General features: G+C 42.0%; 1 protein-coding gene and 1 long non-coding RNA gene across 2 annotated transcripts in view; one reads left to right on the plus strand and one right to left on the minus strand.

The window, feature by feature from the left end:
* Nucleotides 1-5,498, plus strand: part of LOC118413013 — a 711,153-nt gene that overhangs the window by 160,897 nt on the left and 544,758 nt on the right. The gene's annotated exons all lie outside the window — the stretch shown is intronic.
* The window catches only part of LOC118414515, a 660,232-nt gene that overhangs the window by 121,490 nt on the left and 533,244 nt on the right, over nt 1-5,498 (minus strand). The window lies entirely within an intron of this gene.

Genomic DNA, 5,498 nt, shown 5'->3' on the forward strand with positions numbered 1-5,498 from the left:
TCCCCCTCGATGGTACTTTCTGCACTAGGAACACACTTTTTGGGTCTAAGAAGTGCAGGAGCTAAAGTAAGGTGGGGCTGCTGTAAAAGCGCCGCCTATCACCTTTGATCTATTCATGACGTCACACCAGATCAGCGTGTGCCAGAAGGAAAGTTCGTTACTCATCTAGCTTGGAGCCTTTTTTCCTCCTGTTGGATTTTGATAGAACTTCTAATACATTTGTATAAAAGTACATTTTTCAGAACCTACCTTAGTACTACTAATATCAGGAAGGTCATAAAAGAGGCCATGTTCATTGAGAATCGGACGGCGGGAGTTCTGATGAAGCGACCTGCACGGGACATGGGGGCCACGAGATAGATGAGGGCCAGGATTGGTGTCAGCAGCATCAATACCATGCCGCGGAGGTACTCAGCTAGACCGGTGCTGCTGGGTTTGTGATAAGGCCCGTACCAGCATTCTTTCACCATGCGCTGACTCCAACGGTTTGCAACAAACTGCAGAATATAATATCAAACAACAAAAACGGTTACTTTGATGAGGCTTGGATCTAAAAGCTTTACACACACACACACACACACACACACACACACACACACACACACACACACACACACACATATATATATACACATATACTCACATATGCAGACACACACACACACAGAGACACACACACACATTACACACATATGATACACACACACAAACACAAAGACACACACATACACAAACACACGCACACAGACACACACACAGTCACACACACATACAAACACACATAGAAAACACAGACACACATACACATACACATGCTTCCAGAAACTCCTCACTGCCTTGAGTGTGTATCGTGATTGAATAAATAAATTACAGATAATATCATTGTAATTGTTATTATTCCTAGATACCACGTGTACTTCCCTTTAGTCTTCTGGTTTGTATTTCCTACAGAATGATAATTAATCAGAGCCCGATTACTGAGAAGGCACTAATGACCCCCGTGGGGTGGTGGGCTCCCCCGTGGGGTGGTGGGCTCTCCCGCGGGGTGGCGGGCTCCTGTCCGAGGGGAGAGAGCAACAACCCCGGTAATGGTGCCTGACGGGGCTAAAACGAGGCTCTTGGGGTCAAACTTTCAGGTAGATTGATCTCCGGAGCATTCTGGAGCTTACTCCGCTTTATATACCAAAATGAAGCACATTTTCACACCGGAATGTATCGCAAGGTTATACCGGAATAAATACACCGCAACCTTATACCGGAATAAATACACCGCAACCTTATACCGGAATAAATACACCGCAATCTTATACCTAAATACACCACTAGCCAATCGTACACAGGAACACGCTATCATATATGCATCGTATACCGGAATTCGGCAACATTTGCTCGGAGATCGTAAGGGATTGAACGGGGAGTGCTCAACAGAATACAGCGAAATCTTATACCTAAATACACCGCAAACTTATACCACAATACACCGTAATCTAACACAAAAATATACATTAATCTTTAATACACCAAAATACATCGCAATCTTACACAAAAATACGTCGCAATCTTACACAAAAACACACCGCAATCTTACACAAAAATACACCGCAATAGTATACCACAGTACATAGCAATCTTACACCAAAATATACAGCAAGCTTATACAGGAACACGGACGTCCCAGAAAATGGCAAAAGGTAGAACGTGACATCAATCAACCCCGCACAACTTCAGTCAGTCTAACTTCCCGTTTCAGGAGCACCCCATGATGCAAAGCTACTTCATCAAACACCCGGGACCAGTTGCTATGTTGTCTCTAAGACCGAGAAACTCATGACTGACACTTTGAAAATACATCTTTAAGAGACTGATGATGATGATGATGATGATGAGACTCTAAAAGTAACAGCAAGAACCGAAATAAATGGACTCGAATCATGTCTCTCGCTATTCTGTATTTTGTGCCATGTATGTAAAATTGTGTACATGACCCATAAGGACTTTAAACTGTACCTCTGTTATATACGTTGTCTGACCCTTGCCTCTTCCCTCATTACCTCAATGAAAAGCGGGCTGCAGGCTGATTTAAGCTTTCATGAATAAACAAAGGTTCAAACAAACAAAACAAATACCTGATTCAGGTTCAATGCGACAGTAAAATCATTAGACCTGAATCTGATAAACGCTCTAAAGAGACGTCTGACGACCTGTTTCCATGGATGATATGTCATAAACTGGTAAAACAATACCCAGGCTCTACTTTCGGTACAGGTCAAAATATTGATTTATTTATTCAATAAATACAATAGTGGAACACAAATGTATAGATGTTCACTGGAGCATGTTATCCTTTATATAAATACATAACTAATATGATATTAATTCTGCAGCGAAGAGAATGCACCCACTGGAAAAGGATAAAACATTGTACCGGGGTTGAAATCAGCACCCTTTTCCATCCGTTGCCGTGCGATCACCATCCTTAATTCTGACGAGAAACTTTTCATTTATCAGTTTATCAGTCTTGTGTCTCATCCAAAGTAAAGTAATTTGAGTTTTTAGGGCAATTAGTCAACTCTTTAATTATAATGCTTTACATTAACGATGCATAATTGACTTGTGGTTATTGAAACATTAGTGGCCTTTTGCCTTTCCTGACGGAGGTTGTGGAGACTAAGTGGGTGGGACAGGGCTGCTCTATAAGCGAGCTTGATGTGATCAAACCTCCGCAGCTCACTATTAATTAGAAATTGAGGCCACTTCTACTGGGATTAGCAGTGTCTAATTCTGCTATATGCGTCATAGGAAGTACATTCAGGACATATGTGAGTTGATGTATACCCATAATAAGGTCACTCTGGGATGACTATAGTGCCCTCCACACACTAGCACACATGCAGACACACAAACCTACATGCATACACACAAACACACACACACACACATACACACACACACACACACACAAACACACACACACACACACACACACAAACACACCTACATACACATACACACACAGTGATACACAAATGCATACTCGTACATACACATGCACACATACACACACGCATATGGACAGACAGACAAGGACATATACGCCGTAAACACACACAAACACACACACACGCGCACAGAGAAGAGGTTCTATTTAACAGCAACCACCATTGACACGTGCACTTCTGGTACAAACTCTAACAAACCTTGATTCTTGTTACAAATGCGGCGGTCTCCTAATTCAGATAAATACTTGCTCCCTGCGAGTCATTTTCATCAATAAGTGAAATGCAAATGTATAATTGTTCCAACACCGAAATTGGAAAATTAAGTTTCATTGTTTGCACTAGGAAATGCAAACGAACACTAATGTCCCAACATAGATATAAACGTGAAACAGAAACTAGTAAATAAAAATTACAGACCACAATAACTCAATAACACGATAAGGATTATCATTATAATTTGCCGCTGTAGCATAGAATGAACCGATGATGCATAACGCGACAACAAAAAAGGGAATCGGCCTTAGTCTGAACTTTATGGAGGGACTGACAAATGTACACAGGGTACAGGCCAGGGCCGGACACACCGTCAAAAACAAAACTGCGGGCATGGTTTCAATGTAAAGGCAGACCTATAGTAGGTTCCTTATCTGTATAATTATTATTATCTGTATGTGCATAGCCGTTCAGCGGAACACATCAGCTTAATTTTGTTATAGCCTAAATCTGTATAGCCGGTATAACCACCCTCCGGTGTTAGACACCTGCCTTTTGTATCTATAGATGTATCTACATAGCCGGTAAAACCCTTCGACGTAACGCACCAAATTTAATTCTGTATCTGTCTCTGTATAGCAAGTATTATAAACGCCTTTATATCTGTATCTGTAAAGCCGGTATAACCCCCATTCAGTTACAGCGTAACATACCAGCTTTTGTATCTGAATTTGTATAGCCGGCATCACTCTTCGGTGTGACACCCCAGATTCTCAATCTGTACCCGTATGGCCGATATATCAACCTACCTACCTAGCCTCTTAACCTCCAGGTCATTAGGGGACAATGTACATATGGCAGATATACTCGCCCCGGTTAATTAAGAGTAACATACTAATTGCAATTTCGCAGGTCTGCTAGTAACACAGTAGGACAGTACAGTAAGATAGTAGCTAGTAACGACAAACCAGTTGCCATACCTAACTTCATCAAGGACAAGGATTTTGCTTACATATAGCTTATGTTATGTTATGTTATGCTCTGTTATGTGCGCCCTTACTTACACATAGCTGCTAGCATTGTCCCAAGTTCTGCAAGTGTCGCTATATTCGCTATGTCGCTATGTCGCTATATTCCACTCCACGGTTTTATATTATAACTTATAGGAAACAACGAAATCCTGAACAACTTGGTTTATTTAATGATCTTAATGACTTTTCTCTTTGTTGACGTATCATTGACTTTCAATTAATAATAAAACCATTCGAGATAAATTCATCTATAGAGTTGAGTTTCAAGTAAGGGGATGCCCCCACACTCACTGTCTTTTCTAACGTAACTCAGATATGTTGTTCAAAGCTACCTAGGACCGATAGCGCACTTTGTGGTAACGAATTCTCCTCCAAGCACGACAGTTCCAGAAAAAAACTATTATTTGACCACATTAATCATGTATGAAGAAGCAAGGAGTCTTATGTCTGCTTAGAAACAGTATAAGCTACACTAGAAGTTCGTCACCATTGTCAGAAATAGTACTCATAAATGATTGCCTTCTTATCGTGTACTTCTAGGGGGCAGAATTGCAAGCTTTAGGTATGCAGAAAATCAGTGCCGTTACAGGGTTTGACAACAGAAAATACAGTGCAGACCGAAAGAAACGCGTTTGATATGTATGGAACTTTATGTGAAGCATGTTTAAACCCGTTATTTTTAATCTTGGTACGATTCTATCCTGAAAAGTCCTAAAATTATGGGAAAAAAACAAATTTAACAACGTGGTTTTCATTGGTGTCTAGTAAAAGTCCAGTCCTCCCAGAAACATGGAAGAAGGACGACTCCGCATGTGAGACAAATTTGTTGACAGTTGGCGAGCCGTCGCCATACCGTCCTCGGGAGGGGTCGCCTGATGCCCCGAGAGTGTTGGCGTGACGCTCCGGGGGCGAGGCGGTGACGCCGGCGCTGTTTGCCGCGATGGAGGACAATCGAGTTGCACAAAAGTGGAACACGGCTCACAATACCCTCCTCAAAACCTAATCGGATTCTCCTCCCGACACAAAGACGGCACCTTCCCCAGTACCGGCTCAAACCGCATTACCGTGCCAGGCCTGAGGTCTGTAGAGGGCTGGTATTAGATCCGGGGAATTTGGGACGTCTTTTCCGCAAAATAACACGACCTCCAACAGTAGCTGATTAATCTCAGTAGAGAAAAGTTAGCTGATAATTAGGCCGCTCCACTGGGACGAACTCTGCTGCATTGATCCACACAAGTAAAAGCCTGTCCTACTG

Source organism: Branchiostoma floridae, chromosome 4, assembly GCF_000003815.2.
Source record: "Branchiostoma floridae strain S238N-H82 chromosome 4, Bfl_VNyyK, whole genome shotgun sequence".
Taxonomy (NCBI): Eukaryota; Metazoa; Chordata; class Leptocardii; order Amphioxiformes; family Branchiostomatidae; genus Branchiostoma; species Branchiostoma floridae.